Genomic DNA, 12,163 nt, shown 5'->3' with positions numbered 1-12,163 from the left:
ACTAACAATTCCAAAACTACTGTCTTATACACAGTGTAAGGGGATAAAGAATATGTACATAAGGATATATGAATGAGTGATGGTACAGAGCAGCATACAGTAGATGGTATCGAGTACAGTATATACATATGAGATGAGTATGTAGACAAAGTAAACAAAGTGGCATAGTTAAAGTGGCTAGTGATACATGTATTACATAAGGATGCAGTCGATGATGTAGAGTACAGTATATACGTATGCATATGAGATGAATAATGTAGGGTAAGTAACATTATATAAGGTAGCATTGTTTAAAGTGGCTAGTGATATATTTACATCATTTCCCATCAGTTCCCATTATTAGAGTGGCTGGAGTTGGGTCAGTGTCAATGACAGTGTGTTGGCAGCAGCCACTCAATGTTAGTGGTGGCTGTTTAACAGTCTGGTGGCCTTGAGATAGAAGCTGTTTTTCAGTCTCTCGGTCCCAGCTTTGATGCACCTGTACTGACCTCGCCTTCTGGATGATAGCGGGGTGAACAGGCAGTGTCTCGGGTGGTTGATGTCCTTGATGATCTTTATGGCCTTCCTGTAACATCGGCTGGTGTAGGTGTCCTGGAGGGCAGGTAGTTTGCCCCCGGTGATGCGTTGTGCAGACCTCACTACCCTCTGGAGAGCCTTACGGTTGAGGGCGGAGCAGTTGCCGTACCAGGCGGTGATACAGCCCACCAGGATGCTCTCGATTGTGCATCTGTAGAAGTTTGTGAGTGCTTTTGGTGACAAGCTGAATTTCTTCAGCCTCCTGAGGTTGAAGAGGCGCTGCTGCGCCTTCTTCACAACAATGTCTGTGTGGGTGGACAAATTCAGTTTGTCCGTGATGTGTACGCCGAGGAGCATAAAACTTACTACCCTCTCCACTACTGTCCCGTCGATGTGGATAGGGGGGAGCTCCCGCTGCTGTTTCCTGAAGTCCACGATCATCTCCTTTGTTTTGTTGACGTTGAGTGTGAGGTTATTTTCCTGACACCACACTCCGAGGGCCCTCAGCTCCTCCCTGTAGGCCGTCTTGTCGTCAGCAAACTTAATGATTGAGTTGGAGGCATACATGGCCACGCAGTCATGGGTGAACAGGGAGTACAGAAGAGGGCTCAGAATGCATCCTTATGTGGCCCCAGTGTTGAGGATCAGCGGGGTGGAGATGTTGTTACCTACCCTCACCACCTGGGGGCGGCCCGTCAGGAAGTCCAGTACCCAGTTGCACAGGGCGGGGTCGAGACCCCGGGTCTCGAGCTTGATGACGAGTTTGGAGGGTACTATGGTGTTAAATGCTGAGCTGTAGTCGATGAACAGCATTCTCACATAGGTATTCCTCTTGTCCAGATGGGGTAGGGCAGTGTGCAGTGTGGTTGCGATTTCGTTGTCTGTGGACCTATTGGGGCGGTAAGCAAATTGGAGTGGGTCTAGGGTGTCAGGTAGGTTGGAGGTGATATGGTCCTTGATTAGTCTCTCAAAGTACTTCATGATGACGGAGGAGAGTGCTACGGGGCAGTAGTCGTTTAGCTCAGTTACCTTAGCTTTCTTGGGAACAGGAACAATGGTGGCCCTCTTGAAGCATGTGGGAACAGCAGACTGGGATAAGGATTGATTGAATGTGTCCGTAAACACACCAGCCAGCTGGTCTGCGCAATCTCTGAAGACGATGCTGGGATGCCGTCTGGGCCTGCAGCCTTGCGAGGGTTGATCAACCAGTGGCGAAACAACTATTTTAGATGCATGCCAGCAAAGCCAAAACACTAAACAATACATTAATTTCACTATAACGGTGACAAACTGTGCCCACAAACTGTTAGGACCTACATAAAGCTGTCCCAACAGCAAAGATTTATTTTCAGCACCATGAAGTGAATCCTTACCACTGCTACACCTGTTTTATCAGCAGAGCCTTGTCTGGCAGCGAAACAGTTCATTCAGCCTCATTTAATGCCTTTTAGAAAAACATAGCTGATATGCCTGATTCGCTTAAACAAATGTGGTTTCTACTGACAATTGACTTGATACAAACTATTGCTCTTTAACCATTACTCCTAAAACTTTCAAAACGGGTTCTAGCTAACCTGTTGGCATAGACACACATTGCACACACGCGCACTATTTTCAATTATTTATTTACATTTTTTAATTTTTTTGTCAAACGTTCCAATTTCAATAGCTGACTGATGACACTTCTATATTGCACACCCTTTAGTTTGTCCATTTTCATCACACACGTTTTTACACAAATTATTTAAACTTTGTAATTTCAATAGCTCTTTGGTCATGTGACCTACTGGACTCAAACAAGGTTCAGAATCTACAATCAGTGGGCCTACACATTGCACACACTTTCATTTGTCCATTTATCTCACATGATTCTACATGAATTTTTCAAACTTTCAAATTTCAATAGCTCTTTGGTCATTTGACCTACTGACCTTAAACAAGATTCATATAGAATCAAGGGCAATGGTGACATCATTGAGGACCTTTAAGGTTCAGTGACACATCCATAACCTGAGCAGAAACCAGATTGCATACCAGAGAGAATACTGTTGACATCAAGAAAGCCAGTCAGTTGATTATTGACAAGTTTTTCCAACACTTTTGATAAACAGGGCAAAATGGAAATAGGCCTATAACATTTAGGATCAGCTTGATCTCCCCCTTTAAATAAAGGACTAATCCTGGCTGCCTTCCAAGCAATGGGGAACTCCCCAGAGAGGAGAGGCAGGTTAAAAAGGTCAGAGATAGGCTTGTCGATTATAGGGGCAGCAACCTTAAAGAAGGGGGTCAAGTTTAAGGAGATCCTCCTTTAGCACCTCAGACTCAGTGACCGCCTGCAGGGAGAAACTTTGTAGCGGGTGTCATGACGTTGGCCTGATGGAGGAGGTTAATGACCCCATAAATACCTTTCCCCTTTTTCCTCTCTCTACTCTCCCGATGTGACTATTGAAAATCCCTTTGTTAACATGGAGAGTCTGGTAACATCAAAAGGTAAAAAAGGTGAAAATATGCGTTGGTACTTAATGAATATGATGTCAGATCAGTTGGCGTCTGAGACATTATTACAGATGATAGGACGACAAACTGTATCTGGGAAAGTCTACACATTCAAGTTATCAGATTCACATGGAATTGTTGTGCAATTTAAAGGTTTAAATATGAAACTATTTGTGAAAAGATTAAATGTAATTTTAGCTCCTAAATGAGAGAAGGAGGCAGGGCTCAAATAGGAATCCTGACTTAATTAAGTGGTGATTAAAAAGCACAGTCATGTGCTTCTCATCAGTAACAACCACTTCATCAACTTTAAGGGACATGGGCAGCTGTGAGGAGGAGGGTCTTTAACCATTTTCCAGAACTTCTTGGGGTTAGACCCACAGAGAGAGAACTGCTCCTTAAAGTAACTAACTTTGGCCTTCCAGAGAGCCTGAGTGCACTTATTTCTCATTTACCTGAATGAGAGCCAGTCAGCCTGAGTATGCATGTGCTGAGCCTTTTGCCAAATTCAATTACTGAGGTGGAGTAACTCTGCCAGATCACGGTCGAAACAAGGGCTGAACATGTTTTTAATTCTCAATTTCTTTATGGGACCGTGTTTGTTGACAATATCACTGAAGATATCAAACAAGAAGGTCCAAGCTTCTTTGACAAAGGGGATCAAGCTGATTCTATACCAATTTACAGAGGCCAGGTCATGAAGGAAGGCTTGCTCAGGAAAGTTTTTTAGCAAGCGTCCATGACAAATCAGGATGTTTCACTGATCAGCCATTACCAACACAGGCTGTAAAACAGTGATCTCTAAGGTCATTACAGAAAACACCAGATTGGTACCTATCAGGATTATTTGTGAGGATAACATAGAAGAGAGTAGCCTTTTCTGGGTGTTTGGAGTCATACCTTGTGGGATTGGTAATAATCTGAGAAATATTTAGGGAGTTCCATTGCTTTAGGACTTGGTCAGGTGGTTTAAGCATGTCCCAGTTTAGGTCGCCTAGCAGGACAAATTCAGACTTAGTGTAAGGGGCCAGGAGAGAGCTTAGGGCAGGTAGGGTACAGGCCGGTGCTAATGGAGGACGATAACACCCCGCAAGAGAAGGCGAAAAGCTATTAGAAAGTTTAATGCTTATAACCAGCTAATCAAATTGTATGGGGAAAGACTTGGAGGAGACAACCAACCACTGAAGGTGATCCTTGGTAAAGATTGCCTCTCCCTCACCTTTGGAAGATCTGTCTTGCCGGAAAAGGTTATAACCAGAAAGGTTAACATCAGTATTCAAAACACTCTTTCTTAACCACATCTCAGTAATGACCAACACATCTGGATTGGAACTGTGAACCCACACTCAATTGATCCATTTTAGGTTATAAGCTTCTAGTGTTAACGTGAAGAAAACCCAGGCTTTTATGAGAGCAGAAATCAGTGAAGGAGATAGACTCAGAATTGGGGCTAGCAACAGTAGATGGGCCAGTGTGTACATGCACATTTCCAGATATCATCAACAGTAATACAGTCAAGGCACGGCAGAGGACAGGGAGAGCTCTGCAGGGTTGATTTATGACATTTGAATGTGCATTAGATGGCAACAGGATCATATTATACAGCAATTTCATCAGGTTACATGAATACAAAGCCAGCGAGGGGTGGTTAGAATAGGATGGGGGGGGGGGATCTGTGTAACCAATAGAGAGTCAGAGTCCCGAGTGTGGGAACAAACATAATCTGTCCCACGGTAGGGTAAAAAAGAAAGTTCATAGTCAACAAAGCATACAGGAGTCATGAGGCAAATAGTAAAATAGCAAAATGCACAAGAAAAAAACCCCAACAACTTGGGGGTAGCCATTGTAAGTTCAGAGTCACTCGCCCAAACAGTGCCTGTGTGCTGGAGGCGAGTGAAAGATCAGTAGAGAGGGGGGGGATTGTGGTGGGGTACATGTACCAGACAGGACAGACAAGACAGGACGGACAAGCCAGGACAGACGGCGAACAGATCGCCAGGTGGAATCCAAGCAGCAGTGCAGAAGGCAGCAGGAGTAGGGGCTGTCACACCCACCTGGGAGAAGCTTTATTTCTGGAGGCAGATTTCTTTTAGAAAATGCCAGTGGATGGCACTGAACAGCAGGAGGGTGCTTCAAGGCCTCTGGATTTGGGAGAGGTAGCCTGTGAGACTCCTGCCAAGTGTTGGGCTCAAAGGCTTCGACACATTTCACTTCACACCTCAGTGCTAACTGAAGTTGTATCTGGTCTGTCCAAAATGAGGTTGTAGGTTTGGAGTGAATGTTATGTTGTAGAGGGTAGCATCCTGTATGTGTCCCTGCTAAAAAAAATCAAAGTTTCTCTAACACTAAATCTATATTTTTTTCTAAACATGCTGAAAAATGCGGGAGCTCATCTGCTCATGATCTCTCTCTCTCTCTCTCTCTCTCTCTCTGACAAGCATTGTGCTAATGGAAAAATGTGATATTCATAAATGTAAATTCACTCATTTAAAAAACACTCTTCCGTGTTTTATATAAGGGATTTGAGCAGTACATAATATATATAAATATATGCCATTTAGCAGACGCTTTTATCCAAAGCGACTTACAGTCATGTGTGCATACATTCTACGTATGGGTGGTCCCAGGGATTGAACCCACTACCCTGGCGTTACAAGCGCCATGCTCTACCAACTGAGCTACAGAAGGACCACATTAAGACCATTCTACATTATTCTAATAAGAAAGCTGTTAAAACAATCAATGTCTGCATATTTTCAGGTCTTTGTGTAATCTGTAATTTGTTGTACCCCCTGTTATCTTTGTCTGTTTGTATACTTCCTGTATGTATACTGGTTTTTCTGCAATAAAAAAGAGAAAAAAATAAAATAAAAATGCTATAAAAATGGGAATAAAAGGAAAGAGGACCGAGTTCCCGACTTGGAATTCCGAGTTGAATGGCCGTTCCAAACGTATTTTGGGAATGAATGTCATGCATTTCAACCTGTCCCCAAGTTAATATGGGTGGTTCAGAGTTTGTTTTGATATTTCAACCTGCGTGTCCTGATTGCTTCTGGTGTGGATGGACAAAATCAACAGCGCACAAGGATGCACGTGTGTGCCTGGTCTAGTCAGCATGTGAGCAGCAACTACTTAGTGTGCGTAAAATAACACATGCGGGCAGAACGTGATCCGGATCCTAGCATTGAGAACGAGGTTTCCGGAGGGGCGGGGTGAAAACTCGGTATTCGCAGCCACGGCCTTGATCTATTCTTACATTAAAGACAGATATTGATGGCATATCGTAATTTCCAAACTCTTCGGATCAAACATTAACAACAGTAATGAGATCAGCATTAATAGTCCCAACCGATTACAGTACATCTCTCACTCTCTCCCTCCCCTCTCACTCCCTCTTTCCATCACTTGAACAATTCCGAAAAGTTCTGAGACTACCAGAAAGAGTGAGAGTACCATCTGGTGTGCATAGAGAGTACTTCTACTATGTCATGTAATGAGTGATACTATCCAGCAGATGGAAATCCCTAGACATGGTTGTGTTTGGGGTTCCTTACTGAAGTAGGATGAGTTGAGGCAGGTCAGAAGGGCAACGAAGGGGTTAATTTGGGTGCGGGATGGGGGTTTGGGGGTAGAGAATGGTTAAGGGTCTCTTAGCTCCGGTGAGTGCACATGTACATATTAACCCCAGTCTGAACGCAAAGAAGGGGACTGTCAATTATTTAGATAGGTAGAGAAAACAAAGGCAAACAGGGAATAAAGGATAATGGGAATAAAGGAGGATGAAAACGAAAACTCTCAGTCAACGGAAGAAAAAGTCAAGGTGTTCATGAAACGTAATCTCAAGATGGACGAACAGGTGGATCTTCTTTTTTTTTAAAGGTCTCACGTTTCGGTGGCCCTGTCTGATCGTAGCTATGCTAACTCATTACAAAATTAAATGTGCCTTGTTACAACAGGGTAGGGAACTGAAGAACACCTCGTTCTCTATCAATCAACAATTTCCCCATGAAATAGTGGAGGGACGACGTGCCCTGTACCCGACTTTCAAAAGGCTCCGTACAGAGAAGCAGAATGTCCGTCTAGTGGTCAATAAATTGTACGTAAACAACCCAATGTTCATGGAGTGGAAGATAACAACGTGGCTGTGAGTGATAGCAACCTCCTGCTGAAGTAGTCCACGATACACATTTGCACCGCATTACACAGGACAACTATGGATTCATTTGTATTTTACAAAAACATTTTTAGCATGATGGACTCTTTTTATTGTATTTTCTCTTTTTTTTTATTCATGTGTAACGGATGTGAAACGGCTAGCTTAGTTAGCGGTGGTCCGCACTAAATAGCGTTTCAATCGGTGACGTCACTTGCTCTGAGACCTTGAAGTAGTAGTTCCCCTTGCTCTGCAAGGGCCGCGGCTTTAGTGGAGCGATGGGTACCGATGCTTCGAGGGGTGACTGTTGTTGATGTGTGCAGAGGGTCCCTGGTTCGCACCCGGGTATGGGCGAGGGGACACATGCAGTATGGAACCGTGGACTATGTGTTCTTAAAATAAGGTTGGTGTTGCAAAATGGGTATGATGATCCTTTTTTATTTAGCCAATATGGAAATTTGTGGACTTAAATTCAGTTTTAGATTTAGGGGAAATCGAAGATGGGTAAGGCTGACCTTTTGGATTATTTATTTATTTACATTTACATTTACATTTAAGTCATTTAGCAGACGCTCTTATCCAGAGCGACTTACAAATTGGTGCATACACCTTATGACATCCAGTGGAACAGCCACTTACAATAGTGCATCTAAATCTTTTTAGGGGGGTGAGAAGGATTACTTACCCTATCCTAGGTATTCCTTGAAGAGGTGGGGTTTCAGGTGTCTCCGGAAGGTGGTGATTGACTCCGCTGTCCTGGCGTCGTGAGGGAGTTTGTTCCACCATTGGGGGGCCAGAGCAGCGAACAGTTTTGACTGGGCTGAGCGGGAACTGTACTTCCTCAGTGGTAGGGAGGCGAGCAGGCCAGAGGTGGATGAACGCAGTGCCCTTGTTTGGGTGTAGGGCCTGATCAGAGCCTGGAGGTACTGAGGTGCCGTTCCCCTCACAGCTCCGTAGGCAAGCACCATGGTCTTGTAGCGGATGCGAGCTGTGTGAGGCAGGGTCGTACTCTGCGGATGTTGTAGAGCATGAACCTACAGGAACGGGACACCGCCTTGATGTTTATTTTGAAGATTAGAAATACCAACGTTGTTTTTTTAGTTTGATATGTTATGGCCTTATTGTAGACGTTGGGTATTTTATGACTTTATTAAGCAATAAGGCCTGGGGTGGTGTCAGTCAATCAGCATTCAGGGCTCGAACCACCCAGTTTATAAAAGCAGTGGAGGAGATGGCTGCCGTTTTACGGTCTCCTAACCAATTGTGTGTGTTTTTTTGCGTTATTTGTAACTTATTTTGTACGTAATGTTTCTGCCACCATCTCTTATGACCGAAAAGAGCTTCTAGATATCAGAACAGCGATTACTCACCTCGTACTGAACAAAGATTTGTTTTTCTTCAATGAGTTGGATGCAAAGGATTTACTTCAGACACCCAACAAGGCCCAAATGCCTGTGATTCGCATGAGAAAGAGACAGAGATATCAGGGACGTTTGTTTTATCATTGGATAACAAAAATGAATATCATACCAACGGGACATTAAAAACTGTAATATCTTATGTTTCACAGAGTTGTGGCTGAACGACGACAACATACAACTGACAGGGTTTATGCTGCATCTGCAATATAGAACAGCCGCTTCCGGTAAGACAATGGGTTTGTAAACAACAGCTGGTGCACAAAATATAATAGTAAGGAAGCCTCAAGGTTTTTCTCGCCTGAGGTAGAGTTCAGTATCTCATGATAAGCTGTAGACCACACAATTTACCGAGAGAGTTTTCGTCTATATTTTTTTGTGGCTGTCTATTTACCACCGCAAACCGATGCTGGCACTAAGTCTGCACTCAACGAGCTGTTTACTGCCATAAGCAAACAGGGAAATGCTCATCCAGAGGCGGCGCTCTGAGTCCGGGGACTTTTACCTCATTTCTACCGGCATGTTAAATGTGCAACCAGAGGGAAAAAAACTCTGGACCACCTTTACTCCACACACAGAGACACATACAAAGCTCTCCCTCGCCCTCCATTTGACAAATCTGACCATAATTCTATCCTCCGGATTTCTGCTTACAAGCAAAAACTCAAGCAGGAAGCACCAGTGACTCGGTCAATAAAGAAGTGATCAGATGACGCAGATACTAAACTACAGGACTGTTTTGCTAGCACAGACTGGAATATGTTCTGGGATTTTTCCGATGGCATTGAGGAGCACACCACATCAGTCACTGACTTCATCAATTAGTGCATCGATGACGTCGTCCCCACAGTGACTGTACATACATACCCCAACCAGAAGCCATGGATTACACTATTACAGACTACAAAGGGAAGCACAGCCGCAAGCTGCCCTAAGTATCCCCTGTATATAGCCTCGCTACTGTTATTTTACTGCTGCTCTTTATTACTTTTTCTTTTTTACTTATCTTTGTTTACTTAACACTTATTTTTCTTAAAACTGCATTGTTGGTTAAGGGCTTGGCTTGTAAGTAAGGATTTCATGATAAGGCTGTATTCCGCGCATGTGACAAAAAAACATTTTATTTTATTTGAAGGCTGATTGGCTGACAGCCGTGCTTTATCAGACCTTATATCATGGGTATGACAAAACATTTATTTTACTGCTCTAATTACTTTGGTAATCAGTTTATAAAAGCAATGAGGCACCTTGGGGTTTGTGGTATATGGCCAATATACCATGGATAAGGGCTGTATCTAGCCCTTAGTCATGGTATATTGGCCATATGCCACACCCCCTTGCTTAATTATATAGTCCAGCCCTTGTTCGCGGATGTGAATCGAAACTATTAGCTTTTAAGAGAAAACTTAATAAATATGAATAGATCTAATGTAGGGCAAGGATAAATGATTATATAATTAGAAACCTGCCTAGGTTCTCTATTGGAGCAGGCCTATACGATACTAAGATAATTGGTGTCATTATCCTCTTCATCTCTCATCTCAATATTAAAAATGTAAAGGATCTTTTATTGTTCCGATACACACCGGCAAATAGATTAGGTATTGTCAACAGGTTTGTTGTCTCTATTCGTGTGTGGCAGGCTGGTCAACACTTGGATAAACTGATTAAAGTTAACGGTAGAACCAGCACAGTAACTGGCTTATGGAACCACTTCTCTAAGCAAGAGGTATATTATATATTTCAATATAAGCTATTTACGCTACTTTTATATTCTTGATCCTAATGATACAGGCCTAGGTGTAAAACAGCTGAGGTGATAGAGCAACGACTCTTGTTTAAAAACTAAATCTGTGGGTGAAGGGAGGGTTGGTTTTACTGGTTTACTCTGGATTGTCAGTACTGCATGTTTTCTTGGCTATTGAACAATTGGATCCGATGAACTGAGCAGGCTGGTCTGAAATGCTTATAGCCTTGCTAGGACTTTCTAAATATGAGCATGAATTTGTAACATTGTGCTGTTATTATTTCTATTAGTATGATCTATTATTGTTATTGTTTTCCATGCCATTTGGTTAGTTCTCTTTAAAAGCACCCTCATAAATATGCAATAGACCTACGGGGCTTTGAATGTGTTAGTGAAGGGTGACAGTATTGAATTATGTTATCATGGGACTGCCAATGTTCCCCTCTGGCGGCAAAGGGTTTGCCTTAGGATGCAAAGGTGCGTCATGAGTCAGGAAGATGGTCTGATGGTCTTAGTGATGACAGACCTAGATATGGGGGGGGGGGTTTAGTGCGTGGAATATTAGGACAATTGGAGGTTTACAAGGTTGCTGCTACAGTATGCTTAAAATAGTAAATATTATGGTAAAGCTGTAGTGCATTCGGAAAGCATTCAGACCGCTTGACTGTTTCCACATTTTGTTACATTACAGCCTTATTCTAAAATCAATGTACACACAATACCCCATAATGACAAAGAGAAAACAGTTTTTTAGAAATGTTTGCAAATGTATAAAAAATAAAATAAAAAAATTCCTTATTTACAGAATTTTTCTGACCCTTTGCTATGAGACTCAAAATGCTTCCATTGATCATCCTAGAGATGTTTAATTTTATTTCACCTTTATTTAACCAGATAGGCCAGTTGAGAACAAGTTCTCATTTACAACTGCGACCTGGCCAAGATAAAACCAAGCAGTGTGTCACGCCCTGACCTTAGAGCGCCTTTTTATTTCTCTATTTGGTTAGGTCAGGGTGTGATTTGGGTGGGCATTCTAGTTTTCAATTTTTTTGTTGGCCGGGTATGGTTCCCAATTAGGCAGCCTGTTTTCAACCTGAGTTTGTGTGATCTTGTTTTTGCACAGTAGCTGTATAGCTCTGCAGAACTTTACGTTCATGGTTCTTTTGTTGTTTTTTGGTGTTCATCTAAAATAAAGTAAGATGTACACTTTCCACGCTACGCTTTGGTCTCATTCCGACAACGGACGTAACACAGTGCGACAAAAACAACAACACAGCATTACACGTCAACAAACGTACAGTCAAAAAACATCTATGTACAATGTGTGAAAATGTAGAAGATTAGGGAGGTAAGGCAATAAATAGGCCATAGAGGCTAAATAATTACAATTTGGCATTTACACTGGAGTGATAGATGTGCAGATGACGATGTGCAAGTAGAGATACTTGGGTGCAAAAAGAAAAATAACAACATGGGGATGAGGTAGCTGGGTGTGCTATTTACAGATTGGCTGTGTAAGTTGTTCTGACAGATGATGCTTAAAGTTAAAGAGGGAGAGATAAGTCTCCAGCTTCAGTAATTTTTGCAATTCGTTCCAGTCATTGGCAGCAGAGAACTGGAAGGAAAGGCAGCCAAAGCAGGTGTTGGCTTTGGGGATGACCAGTGAGATATACCTGTTGGAGCGTGTGCTACGTGTGGGTGTTGCTATGGTGACCAGTGAGCTGAGATAAGGCGGGGCTTTACCGAGCAAAGACTTATAGATGACCTGGAGCCAGTGGGTTTGGTGACAAATATGTAGCGAGGGCCAGCCAATGAGATAATACAGGTCGCAGT

This window comes from Oncorhynchus keta, chromosome 6 (assembly GCF_023373465.1).
Source record: "Oncorhynchus keta strain PuntledgeMale-10-30-2019 chromosome 6, Oket_V2, whole genome shotgun sequence".
Taxonomy (NCBI): domain Eukaryota; kingdom Metazoa; phylum Chordata; class Actinopteri; order Salmoniformes; family Salmonidae; genus Oncorhynchus; species Oncorhynchus keta.
Note: the sequence above shows the minus strand (reverse complement) of the source record.